General features: G+C 44.1%; 1 protein-coding gene across 14 annotated transcripts in view; it reads right to left on the bottom strand.

Annotated features, from left to right (window-relative positions):
* The window catches only part of GPR1 (G protein-coupled receptor 1), a 133,815-nt gene that overhangs the window by 27,853 nt on the left and 88,595 nt on the right, over positions 1-17,367 (bottom strand). For 7 of the 14 annotated variants that reach the window (XR_005586055.1, XR_005586057.1, XM_039493911.1 and 4 more), the window contains 2 exons: positions 14,795-14,947; positions 4,044-4,182 (listed from right to left, as the gene is read on the bottom strand). The gene's annotated coding sequence lies outside the window, so the exon portion shown is untranslated. Of the gene's footprint in view, positions 1-2,883; positions 3,042-4,043; positions 4,183-4,415; positions 4,472-11,789; positions 12,293-13,556; positions 13,594-14,794; positions 14,948-17,367 lie in introns of those variants that run through there. The other 7 variants (XM_039493910.1, XM_039493913.1, XM_039493912.1 and 4 more) reach the window with 7 other exon arrangements.

Raw genomic sequence — 17,367 nt, 5'->3', positions numbered from 1 at the left:
AGGGTAACCAGGTATCCAGTTTTCGACCGGAACACCTGGTCGAAAAGGGACACTGGCGACTCCTGTCAGCACCGCCGACTGGGCAATTAAAAGTCCGGTCAGCGGTGCTTCAGAGCTAAGGCAGGCTAGTCCCTACCTGTCTTGGCTCTGCGCTGCACCCCAGAAGCGGCCAGCAGGTCTTGCTCCTAGGCAGGAGTTTAGGAGGCTATGGGACTTTGCACGCTGCCCCCACCCTGAGCACTGGTTCTGCACTCCCATTGGCCAGGAACCGCAGCCAATAAGAGCTGCGGGAGCGGTGCCTGAGGGTGAGAGCAGCATGCAGAGCCGGCTGCCATGCCTCTGCCTAGGAGCTGGATCTCCTGGCTGCTTCCAGGATGCAGCATGGAGTCAGGACAGGCAGGAAGCCTCCCTTAGCCCCCCCAGCTGCACTGCTGACCGGGAGCCACCAGAGGCAGAGCTGTCCCTTGGGTATAGTGAATTGGGGCAACTGCCCTGGGCCCTGCGCTTTGGGGAGGGGACGGGGAGGTGAGGCGGGTGGGCAAGTGGGTTGAGGAGGTGAATGGGGAGGCGAGTGGCAGGCAGGTGGGGTGAGGAGAAGTTCCCCCCAGCAGAACCTCCCCCTCCCCCCAGCACCTCCTACCTGCCGGCAGGCCCCGCCGATCAGCACCTTCTGTTCCCTCTCAGCGCCAATCCCGGATCAGATGTTTTGCAACGTCAGGAGGTACTGGGGGAGAGGGCAGAGGAGTGAGGGTGCAGTATGCTCAGGGGAGGGTGCAGAACTGGGTTGGGAAGGGACGGGAAGAGGCAGGTTGGGAGTAGGAAGAAGCATGGTGGGGTGGAGCCTTGGGGGAAGGGGTGGAGTGGGGGTGGGGCCTGGGTAGGGCCAGAGGGGGAGCACACCCCTGGCAGATTAGAAACTTGGCCCCTATGTCCTGGGCCCAGCACCCCCCCTAAGGACAGTCCTGGCCGTAGGTAAGCCCGTGCCCCAACCACCAGCTTGGAGCCCTCTCCTGCACCCCAAGCCCCTCATCCCTGACCCCACCCAAGAGCCCACACCCCCAGACAGAGCCCTCACCCCCCCCTCCACCCCAACCCCCTGCCTCAACACGCAGCCTTCTCCCACACCCTGAATCCTTCATTTCTGGCTCCACCCTAGAGCCCTTACCCCCTCCTGCACCTCAACCCCCTTCCCCAGCCCAGTGAAAGTGAGTGAGGGTGGGGGAGAGCATTAAGCGAGCCACCGAGGGAGGGAAAATGTAGTGAGAGGGGGCAGGATCTCTGGGAAGGGGCGGGGAGGGGCTAGGGGGTTCGGTTTTGTGCAATTAGAAAGTTGGCAACTCTAGCTTCCCCATGTAGCTAAAGAGTGAGTGGGGGAGGGGGGCTCCTCTCCCAGCCAGTGGTGGCTGTCACCCGCTCAACTGTCAGGAAAGCTGCCGAGTCAGTAGAGTTAGCTTGGTTAGGGTGGGTCCTGGGAGAGCCTCAGCAGGGAACACCCTTGTAGGAGCACCCAGCAAACCTAGCACAAGCAGCCTGGCCACCTTGGCCTGGAACTGCCAATTCTGTTCCTGTTCAGCCAGTTAGGCCTCCTGCGTGTGCTGCTGGGTGACTAGTAAGGCTTCCTGGAGCAGATGATTTTGCTCCTTCTCTGCCTGTTGCTGCTGTATCATTAATCACAAGACTTCCTCCAGGGCCCCTCTTGGAGAAGGGGACGCTAAGAGTCCCTGCTCAGGTGCCAGCTGTATTGGGGTGGCCACAACCTGAGTGCCCCTTTATGTCCAGGGGAGCCTCTGCAGTGCCCCACCTCTGTGTTCTTCTTCTTCAGGGTTCCTTAAGCAAACCCCACACAGTCTTTCTCCTTTCAATCACAGGCCTTCTTGGGTGTTTGGTTTTCTTTATTCACAAAGCTCCAAAAAATCAACCCAACAAAAAAAGCATTTCTCCAATCACTCACAGAATTCCCAGAAATCTGTCCCAGTCTGTATCCGGCACCAGCTGCCCTGCTCAAGCTGACTCCCTTGGACCTTCTCCCAGTCAGTCCCTTTCCCTGCAGAATTCCTTCAACTCTTTTGTAACGAATGAGCTCCTAGAGCAGTGGTCTCCAAACTTTGAGGGTTGCGCCCCCCTTACCCCATCCAGTGCCCCATCCTGGAGCTGGGACGGATGGGGTAAGGGTCCCAAGGTTGGGGCTGGGGCTGGGCCGGGAATGGGCCCAGGAGCGGAGCCCTGGGTGGGGGCCGAGGCTGGGGGTGGGACTGGAAGAAGAACCATGGCTGGGCTGTGGTGGGGGCCAGCAGCCAGGGTAGTGCCTGGGTGCAGAGCTGGGGGTGGGACTGGAGCAGAGATGGGGGCAGAGTGGGGCTGGCCTGGGCACTGATGCTTCCCCCCAAAATGTTTCTCAGCACCTGTAGGGGGGCTTGCCCCACAGTTTGGGGACCACAGTCCTAGAGGTTTCTTCCCTGCATCAGGTGTCTCCAGTTGGCTCATTTAGTAAGCCTGCTCCGGGCTTCAAATCTCCTGCAGGCAGCTCCCTCACTCCCTGTTCTCTCTCACATGCTGACAGTAACTTTGATAGGAACTGTGCCCTGTCTGCCCTTCCCTGGCTTACATGGAGGAGGGGGAATTATAGAGTTTTGCAGTTGTGTAGATAGATTTAGAGCCAGTTATGAGAAGCTTGCACTTCCTATTCCAAGGCAGGTGAAACAATAATGAAGTTTGCTAATCAAAGTAGTTTAAATCCTGAGCAAATGATTAAATATTTACAATGGTCCAGGTATACTTAATCCTACCTCAGTGCAGGGGAGATGGACTAGATGACCTCTCAAGGTGCATTCTATTCCTACATTTCTTTGAATTCTCAAGCCTTGATTTAGCAAGGTATGTAAGCATGTGCATAAATTAAAGCATGAGCAACCTCATTGAACCTAAGGGCTGAATCCAGCTTTCAGGATTTGACCTATGGAGTTTAGATAATGTTCTACAGTTTTCCAAATTTGATGTGTCCATTTTCTTCCTTTAGCCTGATGATCTCTCTCTCTTCTCCCCTAAAAGATGTAAACTATCGTAATAATTAAAAAAAATATTCAACAATATAACTTCTTTTTATTTAAAAAATAAATTCTTCTGTACAGAGTTTATAAAACTTACTGTTTCCTTTGTTTACATGGTTAGTTCAGAGATTCAGTTAATAGGATTCTGGAAGGAGTTTAATATAACTGATTTTGTGATTTTGTGAAATTTTTGTTTTTATTAGATTTCATTTAGAAAAGCTACACCTGACAATTCTGTGGTTATTGCAAATATAGAACTGAATCCTATCCTGTACTACTGTATAATGACACTAATAGGCACAAGTCTACTTTGTCCTCCACTGTCTGCTGCCCCGATACACGCACTTTCTTGGTCACTTCACCAGAGCAGGACAAGACTTTGCTCGTTACGAATTACTTCTCAATTCTGATTTATGGAATGATCGTATTAATCGATTATCTGAGCTCATGAGAATTCTTGATTTCTTTTCTAGAATTACCTCTTCAATAAGGCTTTGGATCAGGCTCATACTGTCAGTGAAAAGATTCTGTTCATTTCAGGGAGCTTTGGGTCAGACCCCATTTGCTTATTTCCAGTGAGACTGGAATTGGTTTAGAGATATAGTAAATTTGTGCAATCCCTAAACAATTCTAACTCATTAAAGTCAAAACACAAAGCACCCAGAGACAGAGAGACAGAGAGACTGATCCTGATTCTTTACATTAAGGTTACATTGCACCACTCTGGGACCGTAAATGGGACTTAAAGTGGGTGTAAATGCACTTTAGTGGAAAGCTATTAAAAATGTAACTCATTCCCACTTTCAGATTCCTTGATGCTGCCAGAGTAGTGCAAAGCTAACCTTAGTGTAAGTGAGAATCAAGCCCTTTTTTCAGAGAAACCCTTTTAGTCAGTGGGTGTTATCTCATATTGCTTGTTTGTCTTCAGGAATTATATTGCTGGAAAACTCATTAGCTCAAGACAGTTAAAATAAACAAACAGAAAAATCCACATACCAATTTGCTTCTGTTGGAAGAAAATAGCTCTGTAGTGGATGTAACCTCCACAGCTGAAGGAAGACTGAAGTGTAGCGTTCAGAGTGACTTCCTTATGTTTCCAGCTGCTTCCCTTAGCTATCACCTCCTTCTAACGACACTGTAGAATGGAATAACAGTGTTTAGCAAAAACAAAAACAACGAGGAGTACTAGTGGAACCTTAGGGACTAACAAATTAATTTGGGCATAAGCTTTCGTGAGCCAAGCTTTCGTGTTCAGCAAGAAGAAATTGGAAAACATTTCCAGATTTCTGGACTTGTTTAGAAACATTGGCTGTCTTTATAAACCCAGCATCCCACCAAAAATAAATTCTAGCCATATGAATGAATCACTTTAGGTCACTGTCTGCAGGGAAGCAGAGGGAGTTGCTGTTGAATGGAAATAGTTGCATGTGTAGCATTCATAAGGGAATAAGTAACACATGCTGCTTTCTGATATGCAATGGACGGATTGCACAGTATGTCTTTGGCGTGCATTTTGGTTCATAGAAAGTAATATTAAATGAGCAGAAAAGCATTTAAGAACTCAAAGGAAATGTTTTCCAGCACTACAGTGAGGTTAAATCATAGATTCTAGTTATTTACTGAAAATAGATTTTTTTCCCCTTGTGTCTGAGATGCATGAAGCCAACAGATACTATGGGTCAAATCCTCAACTGGTAGACAGCATGTTCTAGTGGATAGACCACCAGGAAGGGACTCAAGTGAGCTAGGTTCTTTTCCTGGCTCTGTCACTGGCCTGCTGGGAGGCTTTGGGCAAATCACTTCACCTCTCTGTGCCTTAGTTTCCCCATCAGTAAAACAGGCAAAATTATACTGAGCTTCTTTGTAAAGCACTTTAAGATCTACTGATGAAAAGTGCTGGATTTTATAAGAGTGAGGTGGCATTATTAAAAGTCAGTGTGCAATCCCAATTGACACCAGCTGAGGACCAGGCCCCCTACTGTTACACAAAAACACCCAAACACAACTCACCCCCAGACACTTCCTGTTAATATTAGAATTAATACTGGGACACATCTTGAAACCCATATTTATTTCTTAATCACTCTTTACTCAGGCAAAACTCCCATGGGGTCATGGGAATTCTACTTGAGAATTAATGAATAAGAAATAAGGACTTCAGGATTTGGCTTTATTAGTTGCACCCTCTGTGTCATTGAAACATTTCCTCCTTTCTCTGTGAAGTCAATGATAAATGTATCTTGTAGAAGTGCCTCCTTTAATAGGCGTTCTTTTATTCTGGAAGTGTTTGAATGGGAAAATATAGGTCTAGTTGGGTAGCAGATCTCTTCAGTATCCTGCTTGGAATGGCACATAGCATGTCTGCAGGGTACAATGCCAGATTTGGGTATTGTAAAGCAGATAGTTCAAGGCCCAGATTCTTGGTCCTGCTCCAATTCCCTCTGTGCTGCTTCAGCAGTGCAAATGGGGACTTAAAGTTGCCTTAGTGAGACAACTGAAGAGTCTCCCGCTATAAGGGAAACCTTGGCTGGTGCAAAGCCAGTGTTGTCAGTGTGGGACGCATTCTGGGGTATGTCAGAGTGCAATACTGTTTCAGTCAGCATAAATCAGAGCAGTCCTGTGACTTCTCTAGTCAAGGTGGACAAAAACTGATTTAAAAATATATATTTAAATTGGAGTTTTAAAAAAATAAATCTATTTAAAATTAATTTTGGAATAGATAACCTATACTAAGGCCTAAATTAATAATCTATTAACATAATTTAAACTAAAATTTAAAAATATTAAATGGTACTTGTTTTCAGCCTTCTATAACTTCCATTGACTTCAGCTGAAATCTCAAGAGCTCAGTGAATATAGGACTTGGCCCCAAGGTTTTACTTGTGTTTTATTTCCTTTCCGTGCCCAGACCTAGCGAGAAAGGCATGGTGAATCTGTACTATTTGGGCCTTTCATTATGGTTTCATGCAATTCATTAACTGCTCCTAGCATTTTTACTGTGTGACTGTTGGATACTGTTATAACAGTTTAAAACAAAGTTAATGAAAAGCCCCATTCTTCATTTGCTTTCTTGTCCTCTTCTGTTATTGCTGGGAAATTCTTTTACTTTGCCATGTCATTTGTGTTTCTTTGGTGAAGCAGGGTCAGTGAGGCTCTGGGGCTTTTATTATACATAATAGTAAGGGTGGCATTATGCCAGGGCTATTTTGATCAGTTAAATGCATTCACGAGCAACACAACTCATGGAAATTTTTTGGAAGGGAGAGAAATACTTTGGGTTGTACGTGATGAGGAAAAGACAAAGGGGATAATTTTCATGCAAATTACAGATCTTGGGCTGTTCCATAGTGAATAAGATGGTTATATTGAAAGGCAAATGAGTTATAATGGCACCATCAATGCTTTGGTTTAAAAAAAAATTCATTTTATTTATTACACATTTCAAAATAAAATGCAAAACAGAAGGCATATGGGAGCTAAGATGCATGGAGAAACGACCCTTCTGAAGGAGATACTTAATGAGTGTTAGCCAAAGAACAGATTATAGTTGAGAAGTCGGGTAAAATGGTTCCTCATCAGGATTACCAACTATTCTCAGATAGTCCTAACAATTTTTTTCCCATTGCGAGGGTTACTGATTTTAGGGAAATGTTTATTCGTATTTGCAAAAACTCAGATAATATTTTCTAAATTAAAGCATACCAACTGCCAAATTCGATGGAGATTAATTCAATTCAGTTGTACCAGGAATGGATTTTGTCCAATTAATTTAAATCTAAACTCTTATCTTTATGAACCGAACCTTTTAAAAAAGATTCTTCATTTTTGCAGGGCTTATTTTAACCAGCAAGACAATAGAACAATTTTTAAAATCTCTATATTGCTTTATGACTCCTGCAATGTCTGTTCTGCTGTCCTAAGAATTTCGATGCTGGTTCATTGACTAATATCCACCCTGGAAAGGTAGACTTTAACTATCTGATAACCTGGAAAAGGATAATATCCTCTTTCTGAGAAATGAAGCAAATTACTACTTCAGGTCAGCTCTCTGAATAAAGCAGTCAGATTTAATAGTGCCTAATTCAGACGTGGGCAAACTATGGCCCGTGGGCCACATCCAGCACGTGGGACTGTCCTGCCCGGCCCCTGAGCTCCCGGCCGAGGAGCCTAGTCCCGGGCCCCTCCCCCGCTATCCCCCCTTCCCCGCAGCCCGCCACTCCCACTGGGCAGAGTGGGGAGCACAGCTGGCTCTGGCCGGGTGTCGTGGCTACGAGCTCCTGTTGCTGGTAGGGGGGTGGGGAGTGGGGGGGGTTGTGTAAGGGAGCAGGAGATCCTGGGGGGCAGTCAGGGAGGAGGGGACAGTTGGATGGGGCAGAGGTTCTGGCGGGGAGGTCAGGGGATGGGGAAAAGGGAGGGTTGGGAGTGGGAGTTCCAGGGGGCCTGTCAGAGGGCAGGGATGTGGGTCGGGAGGGCAGTCAGGGGACGGGGAGCAGGGGTTGGGTAAGGGGGTGGGATTCCGGGGGGCATTTGGGGTGGGGGGTCCTGGGAGGAGGTGGTCAGGGGATGAGGAGCAGAGAGCAGTTGGATAGGGGGTGGGAGTCCCAGGGAGGCTGTCTGGGGGCAGGGGTGTGGATAGGGGTCCTGGGAGGGGGTAGTCAGGGGACAAGGAGCTGGGGGGATGGATGGGTTGCGGGTTCTGAGGAGGGCAGTCAGGAGGTGGGAAGTGGGAGGGGGTGAATAGGGGGTGGGGGCCAGGCTGTTTGGGGAGGCACAGCCTTCCCTACCCGCCCGCCATACAGTTGCGCAACCCTGATGTGGCCCTCGGGCCAAAAGTTTGCCCATCCCTGGCTTAACTGTCCTTTATGTCCTAGTCAACAACTGTCTGAGTGACACCATCTTTGGCATGGTCCAATGACGCATTTAATCTAAAACATCTGCTTAATGGAGTGTTAAGGGTCATTTAGGCAGGTCCACTCCCTTCCAGCCACTTCAGTATTAGAATTATGGGTATTTTTAAATCTAATACATTGGAGAAGCTACAATTAACTCTGTAGATGATAAAAGTTGACGTTTCAGATCAAACACACACACTTACAAATAAAGTACTATCTATACACAAGCCCTCTGATAGTTTGGTGGGATTTTTCAAACAGTCTAGGAATTTAGCCTCATGTTTGTACAGTACCTAACATAATGGGATCCATGATTAGCGCTTTGTTGTAATAATGGGGGTCTAACAGGCCTACCCCAACTGTAAGCTCAACAGTGGGAAAGTAGATAAAAGTTTATAAAATTTTCCAGTCAGCTATAACAATAAATGTTGATGGAGGAAAAGTACAAAAGGGAGACAAACAGACTGAATTAGTCCAACACAGTCCTTGAGTTATAGTAGTAGGCCTTCTTGTTTGAAATTATGCCTGTAAACAAGAGAAGTGTGAGACCAGAAATCAATTGATCAAAATTGGTGTGTCAGAAATTAGGCCTAATTGGTGAACACAGTAATGAAAGGATGGACTATTCCACCCATCACTCCCTTTTGGGTTCCTTAAAAAAAAAGGCTTCGGGGGCACAGAGCTGGAGCACCCATGGAGAAAAATTAATGGGTGCTTAGCACCCACCGGCAGCCAAGCTCCTCCATCTCTCTCCGCCCCCCAGCACCTCTCCCCCACCAGGGCCCCAGTGATCACTCCTCCCACTCCCTCCCAGAACCTCCCTCCTGCCGCGAACAGCTGTTTTGCGGTGTGCAGGTCAGCTCCTGGAGGGAGGGGGAAGAGTGGGGATGGGGCACACTCAAGGGATGGGGCGGAAAGAGGTGGGGAAAGGCAGGGTGGGGTAGAGCAGGGGCGGGACGAGGTGGGGCAGAGGTGAGGTCTTGGAGGAAGGGGTGGAGTGGGGGCAAGGTTGGGAAGAGGCGGGGCAGGGGCGGGGAGTTGGGTGGAGTGGGAGTGGGGGTGGGACCTGGGGTGGAGGTGCGGGGGGGTCGAGCACTCCCCGCGTAGAGGGAAAGTTGGCACCTATGTTCAGGGGAAGATCAAATGCTGGCTGGCTGGAAGACAGGTGGACTAAGAAGGAGCAAGCTTCACCATCACAGCTGCCAGCCCCATCAACTCCTGGGACCCCAGGATCAACTGTGACACCATTGGACCTTTATTGTTCTGATCCTGAGACATATCCTGACCAGACCAGGACAGAAGGAGGAACCCAGATGACATCATCACCTCCACTAGATCCAGCTAATTCCCAAACACCGCCTAGGATATGAGACCTTGTCACACACACCCTTCCCAGGTGTGTCCTTTTCCTTCCACACATTATTCTTACTCTTTACTTTTGCCTTCTGTCTAAAAAGCACCTGGCTCAGCCAGCCATGACTATATATTTTGCAATACTATTGTAGTCCTGTGCCCACAAAAGCCAATTAAAGCAATGCCCTAAACAGCCCCCTGCTGGGGCGAGTTTGCCAGGTCTCTCTGAGTGCCTGATCAGAGTGTGAGCTGGGCCTGTGTTTCTCCTGCAGTGGGGTTGCAAGTAAGAGACAGAGACAGAATCTGTGTTTTCAATCTTTGCTCTTCTTTTCTCTCTCCCTGTGTGCATGCTTCTTTAGTTCTGTTTTCAAGGGAATGGGATAGAACTTTAACAACAGCTTCACCCACTTCACCTAACTTCTTTCCCCCCAAAAAGAAGAGTTATTACCATCTCGGAGGCTGTCAGACAGCAAAAGGAAATAAAGGATATTGTTAAAATGAAAGCCTTAATACTTTTCATTTCAAGTGCTTTAATTGTTCTGCCCCTTTTCTGTATCTTTAAAAAGCCTTTTAATCTTTTTATTAATGGTATGTTTGCCAAGGAACTAAATAAGTAGAAGTCTCAGTACTCAAAACCATATTTAACTGTTTAGTGTTGTATAGGGACAGGGTCACATTAACACCTTTGACTGTCTGGGGCTACTTATTCCCTTGAAGTTAGCACAACAGCTCCTAGGCACTACAGTAATACAGACAATAAAAATATTTTTTAATTAAAATGAATGGAAGATTATGTGGCTAAATCCCTCAGATGGTTTTAATAAATATTAAGATTTTTCAGAGACATTACTATAAAAGAACAACTAATCTAAAATATAATAGGTGGCATAGTTCATGACTGGCTCTGCTCTCAGTTAAATTTCTGCCACCTCAGGGAATGAATTTATAGCTTGCTCAATTCAGTTAAATCATCAATTTTAGCACGCAACTTAGATGAGAGGAAAAGGAAAGGGTGCGTCAGGCAATGACAGATATTACATGGAAAAGTTACTTGTGAGAAATGTCCAATTTCCCATGAATTTTTCATTGATGTTTATGATTTTTTCAGTGTTCACAAATAATTGGAAATAGTTTTGATACAGCCCTTTCAGATCACATTCTTTAGTACTATAATAGCAAAATAGGAATGAGATGCCAGAGTCACTCTGTGACTGGCAATCCAATCTCTGTTCAGCCCAAGATTCTTGAACTTATGCATGTAATAAACCACTTATCTGGTATTTTGTTAAATATCAGAGACTAACTATTGTTATCTAATGAATACAAATAACCAAGCTGACAAGACCGTGGTCTAGTAAGAATGCTTTTCACACAATGGGGGTTCTACCTCCACCCATGCAGTGGGATACTGGTGTACAGAAAAGTAGTTTCAGAAAGAACCGTGGATATCTCAAGAATTGCAAATGGGCATGCCAACTTCAATTGTTTCACCAAGTATTCCACCAATCTGCACTCCCCCTACATGGACGCCTCAATATGTGTTAGTACTCTCTTTCAGCTGGTGTAAAGATCCACTAAAGTCACTGAAGCTATGCCAGTATATACCAGCAGAGAATCTAGCCCACCATGGACCTCAGCAGGCACATAGATGAGAGGGGTCTAAGTAAATTAGGATTCTGTTCCTCAGCTATGCTGCTGTGAATCAGGAGTAAATGCACTGACTTCTATGGACAAGTATTAGATTTAGAATGACTAGACTGAGAGCAGAATTGCAGTCCATGCTTCTTATCAAGAGATCATGGTAAATGAAGGCTGAAGTTCTTTCTTAAATTTTATTCAGTTCTTACTTCTTTCCATTGAGTCTGAAAAGTTTTGTGTGAATAAGGACTCCAGGATTTGGCCCCCTTTGTATGCCAAGAAATCTTTGGGGAAGTTTTTATCTTTCATACCAAACAGCTAAATGGGGAAGCATATGTAATGCACTAAGGATGGAAGAAATCAATATGATTTGTTGTTGTTCAGCTTAATGTCATGCAGGAAGTAAGGTGCATCCTGATAGACATTCCTCCAATTCAGGGAAAATCCTTGAAATTCTCTGTCCAATACAGGTCACTCCAGCACTTTGTCAACTCTAGTTCCACTCAAGACATATCAAAAGGAACAAAGGTTTCAATCAACCCCATACTATTTTTTAAGCACATATCAATAAACTGACTACATGCCTTACAGTCAGCTCCCAGTAGAGACAATTCATATGGATAAAGAGACCAGGATGCGAACATTTCCTGTATACACTATTTAATTATCTATTTATCTCTAAACTCATCAACTTCAGATGTAGGCTGGGAGTATACTACCAGTCTCCTTGTTATGCTTATAAGAAGCACAAGGAATCTTTTAAGGGGGATAAGTCAATACGCCACATTTATTGAGAGTACAGTTTTTAGCATTAAAAATTAGCATATGCTTCCATTCACACACACACATACACACCCACCCCAAAAGGTTCTGCAGCTGGATCTTATAGCTACCAGTCTTTAGTGTTGCTTGGTCAGTTCCAGTGGCCAGATGAAACTTCACACGAGGGAGGGGGAGCTAGGCTCTGTCAAACGTGTTTGAAGCTCCAATGTTGATGCAGAACAAACCCAAAGTTCCATGGCAATACACCCTTCTTTTATAGTAATAAGTTCCCATACAAGCCTCTGGAACTCGCTGTGTTACATCGGAGCTGTTCAAGGTTGCTCCAATCAGCATTATTTGGGTTGTTACTGGGAGTTATCCGCAGTTGTTCCTTATCTTGTCCCTCTGGCTTCACTCTTTATCTTGTCCTTTGCTTTAGGGTCATCAATCTGCCATCCAGGGGAAAGTTGGCGCCTCTTGACTCCTCCACTTCCTTCTTGACCATCTGACCTAGCTGTCCTTTCTCCGTTAATTACCAGACATTCTTCACTCACACCAAACAGTAAATAAGGCAATTACAGCCATAAAACTTTTATCCTTCTAAAAACAATCATAAACACAATCAGTAAAGAATAAACTCAGAACAATTTCTTCTTACTAATTCAAGGCTATAATTTCTTTTTACTAATTCAAAGCTAGCAAAATGGAGTATAAAGCAAAAATGGAGTAAAATTTTACTTGAGACAATTTCTTCCCATTAGGCTTTTGCTTACATTCTGCAACAAGAAATTTACTCCCATCTTTTTAAAGATGATATTGCTGAAATGATTTGAGTAGAAAATGACAAAGGATGGAGTGCTACGAAGGTTTTTGAGGGTTTGGACATCTGTCCTCTACATGCAAAGGAGCTTAATATTGAGTTGTCATGAGACTCCACTCTGAACTCCACTTTTGCTGGATGAAGAGATTCCCATGCTGTGTTCCACTCCTTCTCTCTCATGTTCCCAGTACAAAGCCTAAATAGAGGCTAAAGCTTTTGAATGTTGACTATCCATTCATGTGATTTGACTGTCCAATAACATGGATGACGACATCACAGTAGTAAGTAGCCAATAGCCATATTATGTGAGTGCTATATGAAAGATTTTGAATACCTTCCGTCTTGGGGCAGCTGTGTACAAATTGCATACTATCGAGAAAGTGGACTGAGACTGCCAATACATTTCACTCAGGCCGCTGGACAGCCATCAGAAATTAAGCTCAGCTCTCTATTGACACAGTCCTGATTTAAAACAGGGATCTACTGGAGGAAGACCTCATGTTCCAGAATTAGTCACATGAGACGACCAATGGATTCAATGAATTCAATAAATATATTTAAAATCTTTGCTTAAGAGTTATCAGTACAGGGTAGAAAATGTTTGATCCTGAAGTACCAGGATGGTTAATCTTGAAAAATTTTATTCAACATTTGTCTATCTCAATTTTTTAATAGAATTCCACTCTCCCTCCAAATCATCCCCATGGCAAAATACAGATGAATAGATCTTGAGTTTAACCTGGTGAACTTTCATGACATTTGCCAGGCTGCAAAGAGGACTGAAGAAAACTTAAGTCTGAAAAATAATGTGGACTGGCCTGAAATTGGATGAGGGTGAGGAATATATCAATTTTTAAAAAACTTCTTAGTCAGTCTTCTATATCTGTATTTTATTCTGCAGGGAATTTATAATGCTGATTTTGGGCCCAATTGTGAAGTAAATGAGAATTCTGCACACAGGATTGGATCATTTTGACATCTCAAATGTTCCCAAGACAATTGACTGTTACATGACTAAGTTATTGGATACTTCTCTCTACTTACATGGCCCCCACTACTGCAGTACTTCACTCCATACACCCTGGTGAGGTAAGAAAGTGCAATTATCACCCTTTTACAGAGGAGGGGAAACTGACGCACAGATTAAGTGAACTTGACCAAAGTCACACAGCCTGTGTCGGAGCCAGAAAATGAACCCAGATCTTCTGAGTCCCAGTCCAGGACCCTAAATACAATACCAACCTATGACATAACAGAGGTTTATGACTGTATTGCAGAATCAAAAATGAAGAGGTCAAGTTCATACAGTAGTTTCTTTGAACAGCAAGGGGAATGCTGAAAACTACCAGTCAAATAAATAGATTTTTGTTCAAAAGTTCTTTTCACCACCTTCTGGTTTGCCCAGGTGCAAAAGTCCCTACATTTTCTAAATTAAAGAAATGTCTTTTCTCTTACAAAGGCTGGTAGTTTGGCTTATCAACAATTTTATCCTGTAATTAAGTTTTGTTGTTGGAGAAAAAACAGAACTTCTCTATTCCTGCTTTTTTCTTGAGGGCAAAATTTTGTTTCTTGCTTCAGAATTACGCACAAGATAACAGAGAGTAAAAGAGCTGGCTTGGCTTCAGATGTGAGGAAATATTTCATGACATTTACTGTAGAAGCAATATGAAACATAATACAGTAAAAGCTTTGTTATTCAGCATGTTGGGGGGATGGGGAGTGCGGGTAAGTCAAAAATTCCAGTTAATCAAGACTTATACTTAACAATGGAGGGAGTTTGGGTGTAGGAGGGGGGCTCAGGACTGGGGGTTGGGGTGCGGGAGGAGGTGCAGGGCACATGGTCTGGGAGGGAGTTTGGATGTGGGAGGGTCTCAGGGCAGGGTGTTGGGGCACGGGAGGGTTTCGGGGTGCCGGATCTGGGATGTACTCACCTTGGGCGACAATCTGGAAGAGGCGACATGTCCCTGATGCTCCTAGGTGGAGGCATGGCCAAGGGGCTCTGCACGCTGTCTCCACCCACGGGTGCCACCCTTGCAATTCCCATTGGCTGCAGTTCCAGGCCAATAGGAGCTGCGGAGCCAGTGGGTGGAGCGGGGCAGCGCATGGAGCCCCCGTGGCCATTCCTCTGTCTAGGAGCAGCAGGGCCATGTTGCCACTTCTGGGGAGCCACACAGAGCCAGGTAGGGAGCCTGCCGGACCCACACCAACTGGACACCAACACAACTTTTACTGGATGATTTAGAACAACCAACATGGATGTGAGAGAAGGGAGGGATGCTTACCTCTCTTGGGGCCCAGTTCCAGTTCCCCCTTAAATCAACTGCAAAATTTGTATTGACCCCACATAATTACATCTTTGGAGTTCTGTGAAGGGGTTCATTCACCAAAGGAGATTCAAAGTTAGGGCTGGCTCTCCAGCTGATGCTGTAGTGTGACTGAAAAAAATAAAATAAAAACATAACACAATTATAATTGTGTCTGTGATCATAGGTTTGGGCTAGATAAGCTTTGCTTTAAAAAGCTCTGTGTTGTGGCAGTATATGAGACAATTTGAACAAATTTAGTAGCAATTTCAAATTAAGAATACATGTAATAATTAACTCTTTCTTTTGACTTGGGCCAAGAATAACAATATTCTACCTATGAAAACAAAGAAAGAAATTGCCCCACCTCTTACAGGGTACTAACATTGTACGTTAGAATACAGGTGATCAGATAGCCCTCTAGTGGACTATAGTATAACACAGCTGAGTGAAAACTAAAATGGAAACAAGGTTGTATCAGGTTTGTATCTCTTTTCTTTCTTTTTTGACTCCTGCTGAGTTCTTAGACTCAATAGTATCTTGTGGCAGTAAGCTCCATAGGTTAACTATATGTGGTATATAAAATAGATTTAAATTTGTTGCTTTAATGCTTTTCAAAATTTCATTGAATGTTCCCTTATTCTCGTATTGTAAGTAAGGGCATATACCAGGGGTTAACAACATTTCAGAAGTGGTGTGCCGAGTCTTCATTTAGTCACTCTAATTTAAGGTTTCACGTGCCAGTAACACATTTTAACATTTTTAGAAGGTCTCTTTCTATAAGCCTATAATATATAACTAAACTATTGTTGTATGTAAAGTAAATAAGGTTTTTAAAATGTTTAAGAAGCTTCATTTAAACTTAAATTAAAATGCAGAACCCCCTCGGACCGGTGGCCAGGACCCGGGCAGTGTGAGTGCCACTGAAAATCAGCTTGCATGCCACCTTCGGCACGCGTGCCATAGGTTGCCTACCCCTGGTATATAGGAATGCCTGCTTTACCTTCTCTTTACCATTCATTATTTTATATTTCTCTATCATATTCCCTCTCCGACCAAACAGTTCTCATTATTTGAATCTTTTCCACACCTCCAATTTTCATCATCCTTCTTTCCACCCCTATTTCTGTTAAATATTTTTTCAGATGGGGTGGACAGATCTGAACTCAGTACTCAAGGTGAGGATATACCAGTGATTTATATAATGGTGTTGCAATATTTTTCAGTATTATTTTCCATCCGAATCTTCTACATCCTAGCATTTTTTTCACTTTTGCTGTTCATATGTATACGTACCCATGCATGTGCATGTATATCAGTGGGTCTCAAACTTTTTGTACTGGTGACCCCTTTCACACAGCAAGCCTCTGAGTACGACCCCCCCCCAATAAATTAAACACACTTTTTTATATATTTAACACCATTATAAATGCTGGAGGCAAAACGGGGTTTGAGGTGGAGGTTGACAGCTCGTGACCCCCCATGTAATAACCTCGTGACCCTGAGGGGTCCCGACCCCCAGTTTGAGAACCCCTATCTATATAATATGATTCTAGGATTGTCACTCTGAAACCTGAGAATATCTTTTGAGCCAGTATGAAGTGATGGGAACAGCTACAAGCATGGTTGGGAGCTCTTTCTGTTTAGAATATCATCAGGTTCTGTCATCACTGGGACTCATGGTCTGTTACCATCCACTTTTTAAGTTCTTACCCATTTTTGACTTTTTTTACAGATGACTTTATGATAGCCTGGGCCTTCAGCTACTAGTGTAAAAGTAAAAACAATGAAGCAGCCCTCTCTTTTAAAAAAGTTCTACCCTATTTTTCTGTATAATTTTCTGTATTACTTCAATCCTGAGTGTACATTCTTATCTTAAATTTGCTCTGCAAGATTTCCCATAGTATGGCACTTTCAATATGGTTTCACATGTGCACAAGGGTAAGTTAGATGGATCACACTGCAGAATCCAAACCTGTATTTACAGATGTTGTGATAAATGGAGGGGGGGGGGAGAGCTCCCTTTTATGGACACCCAACCAGCCAGTTAGCTATAAAATCCCTCTTAGTAGCTATTCTCTACTTGCTTTACCTGTAAAGGGTTAAAAAGTCCACAGGTAAAAGGATAGGAGTGGGCATCTGACCAAAAGAGTCAATGGGAAGGCTAGAACTTTTTAAAATTGGGAAAAACTTCCCTTTGTCTGTTCTGTTGTTGTTCTCCAGAGAGAGGGGACAGAGCTGGGACTATGCTGTAAAAAGCTTTTTGTGATGGTATGGAAATCATTAGATCATACCTAAAACCTACTCATAAATCAGAAAATGTCTAGAAAGACATGATTAGGTTTATTTCTGTTTATTTCTTATTGGCTTGCGGACTCCTCTGTGCTAATTCCAAATGCTTTTTGTTTTGCTTGAAACCTTTAAGCTGGACCTCAAGAATGTTATTCTTGATGTTTAATTTTTGTAAGTGGGTTTTTTAAATCTAGCAAAAGCCTAACTTCCAGATGTATTTTCTTTTTTTTTGTTTTCAGTAAAATTTACCTTTCCTAAGA

This window comes from Mauremys reevesii, linkage group 11 (genome assembly GCF_016161935.1).
Source record: "Mauremys reevesii isolate NIE-2019 linkage group 11, ASM1616193v1, whole genome shotgun sequence".
Lineage (NCBI taxonomy): Eukaryota > Metazoa > Chordata > Testudines > Geoemydidae > Mauremys > Mauremys reevesii.
The sequence above is the reverse complement of the archived record's forward strand: the minus strand, read 5'-3'. Positions and strand labels throughout refer to the sequence as shown.